Below are 14,567 nucleotides of genomic sequence, written 5' to 3' on the forward strand. Positions count from 1 at the left end.
TGAGTCTAGTCCCCCTGCATGGATCTGACTGGACACTGTAGCAACTATAGAAAGTTGCAGGGGTGGTAGCCTTTGCTGAGAGTATGAAGCCTGCCAAGTTTCAAGAAGATCAGTGCAGGGGTTCAGGGGGAAATGCACCCCAAATTCTTGAAAGAAAACTCGTGTCACGCCTATGTGTTACAACACAGGGGGGTGAAAACTGCAGGGGCGGTGGCCCATTGTGAGACCACAAAGCCTGACAAGTTTCAAGGAGATCAGTACTACGGTTTGAGAGGAACTGCACCCTAACTTCTTGAAAGCAAAACTCATGTCACGCATATGTGTTGCAACACAGGGAGGTAAAAACTGCAGGGGTGGTGGCCCCTGGTGAGGCCACAAAACTTGTCACGTTTCAAGAAGATCAGTGCAGGGGTTTAAGGGGAATCCTACTTTTACCCTGCTGCACCTTAACGTACATGGTGTCACCCATGTCACGAGTTTTGCTTGTCTGAAGCTTGAGGCGCAGTTCCCCCACAAACCCTGCACTTATCTTCTTGAAATTTGGCAGGATTCATGGCCTGAGCAGGGGCCACCACCCCTGCAGTTTTCAGCCCACTGCACCTTAACACACACAGGGTCATCTATGTCACAAGGTTTGCCTGTCAGCAGCTTGAGGTGCAGTTCCCCCCAAACCCCTGCACTGATATTCTTGAAACGTGGTAGGCTTTGTGGCCTCCCCAGGGGTCACCACCCCTACAGTTTTCATCCCCGCCCCCCTATGGTGTAACACATATACGTGAGATGAGTTTTGCTTTCAAGAATTTAGGGTACAGTTCCCCCCAAACCAATCATCTTGAAACTTGACAGGCTTCATGCTCTCAGCAGAGGCTACCACTCCTGCAAGTTTCATCCAAATCAGGCAAAAAACAAGAAAGTTATAGATATTTAATTGATTCCCCATTATACCCTATGGCTGGATCTCTGAGGTGGCTCCAAAGCTTCGGAGCCACTTCAGCCAGATCAAAGCAGGAACCCAGTCTGGATCTGATCACTGGTATCCGAAGTGACTGGATCTGAAGGTGGATCAAATAGCTGCCTGCTCACACAGGCCTACAAGCCAGCAAACAAACAAAGTAAGCCCATGAGACAGGGACCGCATCTTCCCATAACACACAGCACTGCCCAAAGAACAATTCTTGTAGCCATGAAGGGAGGAGGGAAGAGAGAAATAATGATCTAAATCAGCAACCTATGGCCTATGGGCAGGATCTGACTGGCAAGGGCAAGAGGCTTTAGCACCATTTTGGCTACAGAAGGAGAGCAGGAAATTCAGCCTGCAAAAAAAGTTTTCCAGTCCATGTTTCACTAACAGAGTGCTAATCCCCAGATATCCAATCCAACCTGTGTTCCATGTTCTGCATTTTATTGCGTACTGATCTCCTTCTGCCCCTTCATGTCCCTCACCATGGCCTCTGGTCACTATCGCAACTGAATTTGTAAAATCATGGAAGGGTTGTCATGCTTCACAACAGCACATTTTTGTGCTGAAGCTTCATTAGAGGGGCAAGAGAGCAGCCCTCTGCACAGAGTAGGATCTGCTGGAGCAGCCAGAAAGGAACAGTATCCCACAGTACTGGCCAAGTTGCAAACTGTGACCCATGCTAATAAATGGTTGTGGACCCCTGGCAGTAGTCAATGACATGGTGCATCCTCATACAGTGACAGCAAGCACTGCAAATTCAGCAAAATGGCATAGCAATATGGCAAGTGACACAAACCATTTCAACCTGAGAGATGATATTAAGGTGCTGGGCTTTACCCTTTGGGTTTGGGCATGCCACGTTGAGCCCCAGTTTTTAGGCCCAGTGCTTCAGTTGAGACACCTGGAGTGTGTGTGAGGAAGGGGTTTTCAGAAAAGCTTAGTGCCAGCCTCACTGCTCCCACTGAAGTCAGTGAAGAGCTTGAGAAAACTGACTTGCAGAGATGGGGTAATTTTTTTGGTCCAAATAAACATTGTGCTGACATTTAAAGCCAAATTGAGACTCAGACACCCGATGGGATTAAAGAGATTGGAGCTGGACCCCAGCAGCAGGCAACTGCTGGGGCAGGGGACAATATCTCAGCCCCTACTCTCATCTGTCATTTGGAGCGGAGCCTGGGAAGGGGAGGGGACAATTTGCTCCTGGTCAGCAATGTAACCATGCACTACTGTGCATTAGCTAATGTAGTAAATCTACTACCTGTATTTACCAATATTAGAAAACTGCACATTAGCTTATTTTAAGGCGCAGTGCTGCTGCACAAAGTTACCTAATGATGCTTTACTACACAGTAGATTAGTCTACTGTACAGTAAAGCATCTTGTATAGATGCACCCACTACATGGGAAAGCTATTACCTGGAGCATCCTGTGTGTATTCCCTCCTGGATTTCATCCAAAAGCAAACTGGCACCCTTGCCACCTACTGGCCATGCTCTGTAATCTCAGCAACTCTAGACAGTCTAAGAGAGCTCCTTATCACCGACCAAATTTTTTGTGGAGTAAAATGCAGGGTAAGTTCCTCCATAGTGATTGTATTGTGAATCTACTCCTTCTGTAAGGAATCCTAGTTGTTCCAACTGGAATTTGCCTAGGGACTTTTAGGAAGTGCAAACGGCTTGCCTGTTCTCTATGCAAGTATGTTTGCATATTTTGATGCGACTCCATCACTGCAGTGCCAAAGCACACAGAGCAGCGGTTCTCAACCTTTTTAGACTCTGTACCCCCTTGTTTGATTCAGGGCACCCCACATAAAATGCCAGCTCTTTGTTTTCAATCATTTTTGGTGGAAAAATAATAGAGCATTTTTTTTGCTGCAAAGAATTTAAGAAGACCACAACCGGTCAAAATGTTTTTGATACCAAAATTTCCTGTTTAAAATCTATGGGTTTATCTTGTGAATCCTGTGTCAGTGTTTGCACACCTAAGAGTGCTAATATCTCATGGCACCTGGCAGTACCCTTAAAAGGATCTTGTCGTATCCTAGTTTAGAGTCACTGAATTAGAAATAACTAGAGCTGGTTGAAAAACAGGCAGGGAAAATGCCAGTCATTTACTGCTCTCGTTATGTTACAGTGTGCCTTTCCTTTTTTGAGAAGCTGCCTGGTGTTTGGGGTCCAGGTCCTTTGTTTCCATGCTGATCCCTGGATTGTCTCCCAACAGCCTTGTGGTGTTTGAGCAGCAAGACTTTTTTTCCTGTGTAACATTATTAGGCAGCCTGGCAGGAATTGTTGGCACTTGGGCTGCTTCCTATGCTCGTCTCAATCACTCCTGAGAGGGGCGAATCCTGTTGCCAGACTTCCCGCCTGTGCTTCCCTCTTGGAGAAGAACAAGCCGCTGGGATCTCAGTGCATCGTTCAGGAGTCAGGACAGCTGCAAGGCAAGTGGATTACTCAAGATTTCGTAGGTGTCCTGCATCTCTGCACACCACAGTACCATCCCTGGAGCTGAGGCCAGATAAAGATGGAACAGAGCAGCAGACTTTTATGGAGCCAAGGAAAAAGCAGCCTGAAATTAAGCTACTTGCTGCCCAGTCAAGGTTTGGTACCAAGAGGTGCATGGCACCCTACCTAGGACTGTGCTCCAGACAGTCTTCTCTGTTTTCAAGGGACTAGATTTTCCATGAAGTGTTCGCTGTTTCCCTACCCTGTTCTCTTCCTGCCCAAAATGGCTTCCTATTTTATTTTCCCAGAGGCCTATCTTCTCATGTGGTCCTCAGTACCACAGTGACTCATTGTACCCTTTGGAAGGTAAGAGGGGGCGTGTCCTCCTCATACAGGTGACTCTACCTAAATTTTAGCCCAGTCCCAGTACTATCCACCCAGAAAGGCTTCTCATCTGAGTCTGGAGGGGTATTGACCGGGGGTCATTTGTCCAGCATTTAGAGGTGTAGAGAGCATAGAGAAGTTGTTAGGTTATGGGATTCCATTTTAACTCTACCTGGAATCCAGCTGCTTTTGCAGTGCAGACATGAAATCACCATTAAATTCTGGTGGTCCTTGCAAGGAGGTGTTTGTCCCCTCCAGGGCACAGGACATAGTTATAGGTACTTCTTTCATATCCCTCCATCCAACTCGGCTCAGCAGTGCTAAGTTCACTCTCTCAACTCAGTCACATTGCCATCAGTATTCCTCTCTTAAGTCTCTAGTCTCATTATGGTAAGATCCTTGGGGTAGGGACTTTCTTTTTAATGTCTTATGTGCTCAAGACCTAACACAGCCAGAGCCATTTCTGCCTTTAGGTGCCTCTGCACTCCTGATCCATAAACCTCTTCAGTCAGTCTGTTAAGATGCATACCATTCACTTACAGTTTGGTTTGGTTCTGCCATCTGAACATGTTGAGTCAAGCAGAGATCCCCCCTCCCCCACCACACACACTATTTAAATATATGCTAAAGGGCTGCAGTCACTAGATTTGAGACAGTACAGCCCAAGAAGAGAAGGTTTTATTTAAGCAATGTTATGTTTAGTGGCTCTTGGCAGCTAGTTGGTTTCCCACCATCTCTCTTTTACACACCACCTGTCATGCATATTTATCGTCTCAATTACAATGGAAAAAAAACACATTGCTGTGGAAATGCATGTTTTTTTTAATCTAAATTGCCCAGTTTATATACTTCACACACCTCTGCTTAGCTGAACAGCTGGTGTTTACCAGTCTCCTCATTACTTCTTCACCCCAACTACGGGAGATGCTGTTGAAGAGCACCACACTCCTCCCAGATAATGCTGGCTGGGATTTATGTCCACGTCCCAGACTGTCTGTTCCCCCATATCCCTTGGGAAGCTTTCCCGAGAGCCACGCTGCCCTCTAGTCCTATCCAAAAGGAAAGCCAGCCAAGAAAGAAGCCAAAACACAATGTTTATTGGGACAGAGGAGTAATGTAATACCCCTGGATAGTCTCCAGCAGCATAACCCATGTGTGCATGTGAATCTGAGTGCTTCTGACTCAGACTGTTTCTACACAGCAAATGAAGGTGCCACTGAAACCCAGGCAGGTGAATCCAAGCAGAGGGTAATCTGGCAAGTATGGATAACAACAGTACCAGACTCTGGTGCAGACTAGCTGTCCAGGTAAGCACTCAGGAACCCCCTCAACTTTGTGTCACCAGCATGGAGGTCTTTGCTGCCATGGCTTCACTACTATCAATCCCCAAGATTATGACTACTTTGGATAAAGTATTTTCTGTGCAGACACACCCCACATGCCTGTTTGGGCAGAGTGTATTGCTATTACCATTCAAAGATGCCAGTTGTATTAGAAAAAAGCCATTATACATTGGACTCAGAAGATATGGATGCCAGCACCCTCTTCCCTAATGTAGTGTCCATCCTATGAGCTCTTCTGTGATGTCTAAGTCCCTGATCCTTAGAGTGTCAGGGGTCTTTGTAAAGACAAACTTCCTCTCAGAAGGTTTGGATAACCTTGAGTCTGGGAAAGTGTTTTTGGCCAGTGCATGGAAAGAGTCTACAGTTATCTGCCAGGAGTGAGCATGTTGCATGGGAAGACTTGTCCATGCTTCCCAGGAACCAGGTCATGATGGCCATGCCAGGCCATGATGGTCTATGCTAGAGATAAAGTGGGCTCTGCAGCTGGATTTGACCAGATCTTCTAGAGTCTAATCTGTGACTTCTTTTCTCCTGATCGGTGTGGTGAAGGGATTGAGGGAAGCTCATCAGAGGGGGCATTAAAAGCTTCCCTTTCAACACCAGGTATTGTTAAACCCAAGATGAATGTATATTTCCACAAGCTAGAGGAACTTGTGGTCTTGCTCAGACTACTGGGCCATGGGCAATAGTGTGTAACATCTGAGGTGCTCTTCTTCACAGAAGATGTGAAACAAACTCACTTCTGCCTATCTCCAGAGAGCTATCCTCATGGGCAGCAAAGACCCAGAACTTCTTAAGAGTACTCCTCTGGTCCTGGCCAACATTTCATAATCATTGGAGGCCTAATCCAAACCCCCAGTGAAGTCAGAATAAGGATGTTGGGGCAGGATCCTAGCAGGGCTCAGAGGACTAAGGATGGTTGTGAGCTATGCCTTAAGACCAAAATGTTTCTTGTATTCACCACCCCCCTGCCCCCCACCCTCCAGTCACTGTATCCAGACTGGTTTCTAGAAGAGATGGTACCAACCTGAACCCTGAATCTGCATAACACAGGCCTTTACTTCTCAAACAGGTAAATCCAGACTTCCCTAAAGTTAGGGCCTGGCTCCCAAACAGAGAGATTGGAAACCCCAAGGGAAGTCAGTGGGAAAAGTCAGGCTTGTAGCAGAAATGGGCATGTGATCCCAGAAAGTTTGGGAACCAATGTTGCCAATGGCTGGAAGGCAGCCACAACACCAACTTTACACAAGGGCTGAAAACTGAATTAATGGTCGTGTGTAGACAAAATGAGAGGTGTGTGTGCGCAACACTATAAAGCGGGCTAAATGCTTTTGCACCACTTTAATTGCACATGTTGGTGGCATATTGTGCATTAATTCCAGCCGCTGTAGGAAATTCAGCAGTGTAATGTGCTTTAAATGACTTGGGATGCAGCAAACTAAAGCTCCTTCAAGGGGGAGAGGCAGCTCCACAACTCTGCAGGGAGTCCTGCAGCCAGCCTGGCAGCAGCCTGGGAAAGCAGCTCTGCCCAAGAAAAGTGGGTGGCCTGATCCCCACCCCCCGAGCCTGCCTGCCTGCCTGCCTAAGCTGCATGGGGGCCTGGTGCTTCCCTCTGCAGCAGCAGTGCCTCCTGGGACTGCTTGAGGCAGGTGCCTCCTGGTTGGGGCCACTGCTGCCATGGAGGGAAACTCTGCCCCCCCCGCCACAGCCCAGGGACTGCTCCTCCCACCAGCAGCTCACCTCCCCTCCTCGCCGGAGAGGCAGGGAAATCGGGGGGGCGGTGTGCACAACACGGGGGTTTAATCAGCCGTAAATTGAGGCAATGTTTTTTATCACCCACTGCCTCAATTTAGGGCCCTTCAGTGACACACCCAATGACACTGAGCCACTTTCTTCCCTGCCTCAGGCAGGGTGTGGAAAAATAAATCTTCCATGGTAAGTGGCAGAGTTGGGAGCAGAAGGGAGGCCTGACTTCCAGCCCAGTTCCCTCTTCCTGGTGCCCCGACTTGTCATTACTCTGAATGATTGTGCTGCTGCGCAGTGAAGGAATGTTTAAGGATGTTTGCTCATAATTATTATTCCTGTTTGCTGGGCACTCATCTTCCATAGTAAAGAGTGGTGTCTGTGTAAACCCAAACAATACCAGCTATCTCTGCATTTCTATTCATATCTTTATTTACATTTTATTCAGGGGGATTTTTTTAAGGCTTGGGAAACCAGTTCTCAGGCTTGCGTAAGTTAAGAGCTGTTCTTCTCATGGTGTTTACCCTATCCGAGAACTGCTATACATTGAAATCAAAGCTCCACTTATCCCACACCCATAAATAGTTCCTGGGGACATTTAAATGAAAGAAACATTTATTCAATTCATATAATGCTCAGGAAGGCTCGTAATAAAAGAGCAGAATAAATTATAAAACAGGAGAGTGACAAGAGAACAAAGTGACTTAAAAAGGAGCCAGAATATCAATATAAAAGGTACCCCGCCCCCCGCAGTAATATCTCAGTGTGCCAGCTTTTGTTCCGGCACTGGTAGAAATCAGGAGTGATTCCATAAAAATGAATGGTGTTACACTAGCATAAAACAGAGCAAAATCAAACCCATGAGTGTTCTCTGGAAACACAAGCATGAGACCAATGCTCCTATCTAGCAACTGCTGTTAGAGGAAGATTTCTATAGCACTCTTCTAAGTGCAGTAACTGGAGGAGCATGGAGCTGTTTGACAGTGTACCTTGCACCTTTCTAGCCATTTGCTGATGAGATAATTGACTAATTTCTCTGAGGAGTGATTGGCCATCATGTACTGAGTAGTGCTGGGATCCAAGCCCATAGCAAGGCAAGTTGATGGTTTCTTCTGGTAAGAAATTATTGAATCCAAACTTAATTTTTATGACAGAGAGGGGGAAAAGACAACTTTTGGGGGGGCCTAATTATGCCACTCTCGCCCCCATGCTCAAACCATGTCAGCCCTGTCTTGTCTCTGAGTGAGAGGCAACACTCTCCTCCTGACAGCCTTCCTCCCTGCTCCAAGCAATCCCTCACTGCTTCATTGGGCCTCGTTGTGAAATGCATGCCTATACCCCATCCTTTCACAGTGACCTGACAGGAGGACACCATGGCAAAGGACTGTGACTGCAGCACTTCCCTGAACCTGGTGTATAGACATCCTTTCCACTGGTGTCTTCCTATATTGCAGTGGTGGATCTCCTATATTGCAGTGGAGGATGGCTTCCTCCACATTGGGTGGGACTTCCCCATTGATTCTCCCTGGTGGCTGAGCTAAGAATCCGCGCTGAGTCTGGAGGACTGGCCACCTCCACTGCTCAGTGTGGTAGTCATGATGCATCTCATTGCCCACGATCCAGAGCTGACGGCTGGAGGAACGCTATCCTCACAATCCCTTGGGCATGGGCCCAGGTGCTAGCATGGTAGCAGGCACACAGTCTATCCAGGGAGTGACTGTCCACTCCAAGTTTCACTTTATTTCCAAGTATTATTGAGTTTAATTATCCCTGGCCAGGATGACCTCACATCCCACTAGGAAGAGAGCCCAGATTTGTCAGGGGAAGAGGGAAAGGAAACAATTCTGCATGGGACATTCCCAAAAAGAGATTCTCTCTGTTTATTTACTTTTCCCAGGCAGCACAAATTTATTTGCTGCTAATTTAAAGGGGCCACAGAAGGTTAAAAAACAGGGGCCAGCTCTTCAGCCAGCGCCAGCTCAGTCTCCATCCATTCCAGTGGAGTGACACTGAGTTAGACCCGCCTGGGAAATGGTTCTGTGTTTTAAACCAAACCAGCTTCCACACCAGAGTTGTAAATAAGAGCTTAGATGATTGTCATTGAAAGGATTTTCAAGAAGAGGATTTACTCTTCACTATGGTTTCCTCAACTTTGGCCCTAGAAATGACAGTCAGATGGCGATATCTGGAGAGCTGGACTGAGGCCCGCTTAGGACAGATGTCTCGCTCAATGCCCACCCCCCATGTCTACAGGCAAGGACAAGCAAGCAATTTACAGCAAGGTGAGCAGTGTGGAAGCTTACCACGGGTCAGCCGCCCCCTGGCAACAGGCGACGCTGCTGTGATTTAGCTTGCCCGTGCTGCCAGGTGGGTGGGGGCCTTTTAAAATGCTGTAGCTTGTTTGTCCACACTCTAACAGTGGAGTCTGAGCACTATCATAAAACAACAATAGTAGTAAAAAACACTGAGAGCCAGAGCCTTTCCTACCAGATGACACAAGAGCTGAGGTTTGCTATTGTGACTTCTGGACTAAATCTAGTCAAAAATGAACAAAAGGGCTGACCACTCGCACATCCGTCACCTTGAAGGACATTGCTCTCCTCACCCTCTGTTGCCTTCTTGTTTGGTTTCCTCTTGCTCAAAGGCTGACATTGATTAACCCAAGAAATGTAGATCCAGAAAGCTGAGGCTGCAGAAGGAGTGATTTGCCCTAAAGGAAGGCAGTCCACAGCCTCTGAGGTTCCTGTGTGAATGCTGCTTGTGCCTCTCCCATTTGGGGTGTTTTTTGTCCCATGCTGTGCCTCTTGCTTGGGGCGTAACAGGCTGAAACCAAGGACAGAGAGTATCCTGACCAAGTAGGGCCTCTTTACCAAAGGATTTAATATTGCACTTTCACTGCTAGAGACATGTAAAGAGACGCTGATGTAAATATGAATCTGGTCCTATAAGTCTTTGGGATGCTCCAACCTCCAGTGAGCCCCAAGATCTAAATACTGCATCATTTCAAGCACTTCTTGATGTTTGGGGACTTGCATTTCATTAGCTAATCATCTAGGAGAGCTCTGATGTACTGGATGAGGAGCCAAAATAAAACCATTTCCAACAGAGGTGATGTTAGGGGTCTGGGAGCTCAGGTGGTGTTTTCGTCGATCCTCCCAGTCTCGGGCTATGGGCTGAGGAGGGAGAGGAGGATCCACACGGTGAACCAAAGACTGCGGCGCTGGTGTTATTGGGAAGGCTTTGGCTTCCATGACCACAGCCCGCTCTTTGGAGAGAGAGGCAGTGAGCTGCTGGGAAGAGATGGCCTCCACCTCTCTCCCCTGGGGAGGAGGCTCTTCTCAGCCAAGCTGGCTGACCTTCTCCACCGGGCTTTAAACTAAGCCCGCTGGGGGATGGGGGGACTACTGCCCCTGCTGGCCTGCTGAACGGCCCTTGCAAAGCCAGCGGACCAAGGCACTTAAAGGGGCACTTAAGGGAGCCCACCCCTGCCCCAGCCCTGGTACAATCTGTGGGCAAGGCAAGAGCCCCCAAGGGCACACTTGCCTGCCTGTACACTAATGCCAGGAGCCTGGGCAACAAGCAGGACGAGCTCGTCCTCCTGCTCAGGGCAAAGAAATATGATGTCATTGGGATAACGGAGACCTGGTGGGACTCCACCCATGACTGGACCACGGGGATAGAGGGCTATACCCTGTACAGGAGGGATCGTGTTGACAAAAGGGGCGGGGGTGTAGCTCTCTATGTCAAGGAAAGCTACATGTCCCTGCAAGCTGATGTTGGCGACCGGCATGGACAGCTAGAGACCCTCTGGGTAAAAATTCATGGGGAATTCGGCACAGGGGACAACAGTGGGAGTCTACTACAGACCTCCCACTCAAAGTCCCGAGCTTGACCAGGAGTTCGCCCAGGAACTGACTGAGGCCGCTTGCTCCAGGACCTTGGTTGTCATGGGTGACTTCAATTACCTGGACATCTCGTGGGAAGATCACTCAGCTAAATCTGAGCGGGCGCAAAGCTTTCTCTCGTGCGTGGATGGCCTCTACCTGACTCAAGAAGTCTATGGGCCAACAAGAGGCAAAGCGCTGCTTGACCTGGTACTGGCTACGGGGGACGACCTAATCGGCGACCTAGTGATTGATGGGAAGTTGGGTGACAGCGACCACGAGCTGATCACCTTCACCATCCGCCGTAAAGCTGGCAAGTCAGTCAGCAACACAGAAGTCCTTGACCTCAGAAAAGCCGACTTTGACAAGCTCAAGAGGCTTGTCGGTCAGGCCCTCAGGGACCATGACCCCAGGGAGTTGGGAGTTCAAGAAGAGTGGTTGCTTCTCAAGGAAGTGATCCTCAGTGCACAAGCTAAATCTATTCCAACACGGAGGAAAGGCAGCAAGAAGGCACAGAAGCCCCCCTGGCTCTCCAGGGACCTAGCAGACCTACTGCGGCTAAAAAGGAAAGCCTACAAAGGATGGAGGATGGGATTCACCTCCAAGGAGGATTACTCCGCGCTGGTCCGGTCCTGCAGGGAGCAAACCAGGAAAGCCAAGGCTGCAACTGAACTCCAACTAGCTTCAGGCATCAAGGACAACAAAAAGTCCTTTTTCAGATATGTGGGGAGCCGGAGGAAAAGCAAGGGCAATGTTGGACCCCGGTAAACCAGATGGGGCAACTGACAACTGACGCCCAGGAAAAAGCCGACCTATTAAATAGGTACTTTGCATCGGTCTTTCATCAGTCACATGGGATGCCCATGCCTGCTATGGGACAGGGAAATCTGGGTGAGGGGGATCCCCTACCCTCCATCAATGCTGACCTCGTGAAGGAACACCTTGAGAAGCTGGATACCTTCAAGTCAGCTGGCCCTGACAACCTGCACCCCAGGGTACTCAAGGAGCTGGCGAGCATCATAGCCCAGCCCCTGGCATGGATCTTTGAAAACTCCTGGCGCTCTGGTGTAGTGCCCGAAGACTGGAAGAAGGCCAATGTGGCGCCGATCTTCAAGAAAGGGAGGAGAGTGGATCCGGCTAACTACAGGCCCATTAGCCTGACTTGGCAGTCACTCATCGTGGTGCCCTGTGACCAGTGGGGTCCCTCAAGGCTCTGTCCTGGGACCCATCCTGTTCAACATCTTCATTAACGATGTGGACATTGGAGTCAGGAGTGGACTGGCCAAGTTCGCCGATGACACCAAACTTTGGGGCAAAGCATCCACGCCAGAAGATAGGCGGGTGATCCAGGCTGACCTGGACAAGCTCAGCAAATGGGCAGACGAGAACCTCATGGTGTTTAACACCGAAAAATGCAAGGTTCTCCACCTTGGGAGGAAAAACCTGCAGCACCCTTATAGGCTCGGCAGTGCTACGTTGGTTAGCACTACAGAAGAAAAAGACTTGGGGGTCATCATTGACCACAAGATGAACATGAGCCTGCAATGCGATGCTGCGGCTAGTAAAGCGACCAAAATGCTGGCGTGCATCTATAGATGCTTCTCGAGCAAATCCCGGGACGTCGTTCTCCCCTTGTACTCGGCCTTGGTGAGGCCGCAGCTGGAGTACTGCGTCCAGTTTTGGGCTCCACAATTCAAAAAGGATGTGGAGAAGCTTGAGAGAGTCCAGAGGAGAGCCACACGCATGATCAGAGGTCAGGAAAACAGATCTTACGATGACAGGCTGAGAGCCATGGGGCTCTTTAGCCTGGAAAAGCACAGGGTCGGGGTGATCTGATGGCCACCTACAAATTTATCAGGGGTGACCACCAGGATCTGGGGGAACGTTTGTTCACCAGAGTGCCCCAAGGGATGACGAGGTCAAACGGTCACAAACTCCTGCAAGACCGTTTCAGGCTGGACGTAAGGAAGAATTTCTTTACTGTCCGAGCCCCCAAGGTCTGGAACAGTCTGCCAGTGGAGGTGGTTCAAGCGCCTACACTGTACACCTTCAAGAGTAAATTGGATGCTTATCTTGCTGGGATCCTATGACCCCAGCAGACTTCCTGCCCTTTGGGCAGGGGGCTGGACTCGATGATCTCCCGAGGTCCCTTCCAGCCCTAATGTCTATGAAATCTATGATGTGTGGGAGGTGCCCGCCCCCACACTGCCAACAGTGCCGGTGGAGTCTGCAGGAGCTCCACACTTGCTGCCATCGGGCTCCCACCACCAGCACCATGCTCCCACCACCAGCACGGCTGTGACCCCCTACAGCCACTGGGGGCATGTGCCATTCATGATTTCCAATGACCATCAGAGAGTCTCAAGCCCTATATTTTTGTGCAATAAGCCTAGAGAGCTCTGGATCCTTCTTATTGGCCCTGTGATGTTGACTAGTAGAATTTCTTTGCCATGAATAAACACCTGAATAAAAACCTTTCGTCTTCATTGGTCTCATGCACCTTCAATGTGTACCTAATATTATTATTAACACTGCCAGACTCCAACAAGAACAGCTGCAGAGAAGGATCTTGGAGTCACTATTAACTCCAAGATGAACATAAGTCATCAATGTGACAAAGTGATCAGTAAAGCTCATTGCACTTTATCATGCATTAGCAGGTGCATGACAAACAGGTCCAAGGTCAGGCTGCAACTGAAGTACTGCATCCAGTTTTGGAGCCACACTTCAAGAGGGTTCAGAGGAGGACCACTTGCATGGTTAGGAGCCTGCAGGCAAAGCCCTACAAGGAGAGACTTAGGGCCCTGGATCTCTTCAGCCTCCACAAGAGAAGGCTGAGAGGTGATCTTGTGGCTGCCTAAAAATTCATCGTGGGGGGGCAGCAAGGAATAGGAGATGCTCTGTTTAGCAGGGCACCCCTTGGAGTAACTAGGAGCAATGGCCTCAAACTGATGGAGAACAGATTTAGGCTACACATCAGGAAGAACTTCTTTACAGTAAGGGTTGCCAGATTCTGGAATGGGCTTTTAAGGGGGGTGGTGCTCTCCTCTGCCTTGGGGGTCTTTAAGAGGAGGCTAGATGTACACCAGGCTGGGGTCATCCGACCCCAGTGCTCTTTCCTGCCCAGGGCCGGGGGTCAGACTCACTCTGCTAAGGTCCCTTCTGACCCAAACATCTATGAATCTAAGATGACTGTAGTACCTGGCCCACCATCCCAAGGCAGAATATTTCCTTACCTCATATACACACTTTGGCCTTCAGACCCAGCACACAAAGGTAGTCTGCCCAGGTCCCACCGTTCTGGCCTCATGAACAAAGAAGCACTTCACTCACTGATCAGTAAGGACTTCACTCACTGGTCTCTGCCCTTCTAGCAGCAAGAAAAGAACTTGACCCCTAATGTCTCCCTGTGCTGTTGTTTGTGAGCTCTACTTTGTAGGAAGTAAAAATGGAGCATGAAGGAAGAGCAGCAAAGTGAGGAGGAGGTTTGTTTGGTAAAGGTTTTTCCAAAACAATGCAGTTCTTCTAATAGGATTAAGATTTTTCTTCTCCGAGCCCATTCCCAGGGCACAACTGACATTCTAGTGCCAGTGGGTGACTAGTGATACTCAGCAAACTGAGCACTAAACTACACACTGTTGTGCACACAGCATACAGCTTGGATGGGGACATGGATTTAAGGTGTTACTAAGAGCATTGGGAAATATCCCTTATTTTTAGGAATGACAAATAATGGGGACTACAGACAACAGGAGAATGCCCTTTAGCAAGATCCCTTCCTGGAGGCAAGGCTGCATATATGCACCCTGGA

Source organism: Crocodylus siamensis, chromosome 10 (assembly GCF_052110815.1).
Source record: "Crocodylus siamensis isolate JL-2025a chromosome 10, ASM5211081v1, whole genome shotgun sequence".
NCBI lineage: Eukaryota > Metazoa > Chordata > Crocodylia > Crocodylidae > Crocodylus > Crocodylus siamensis.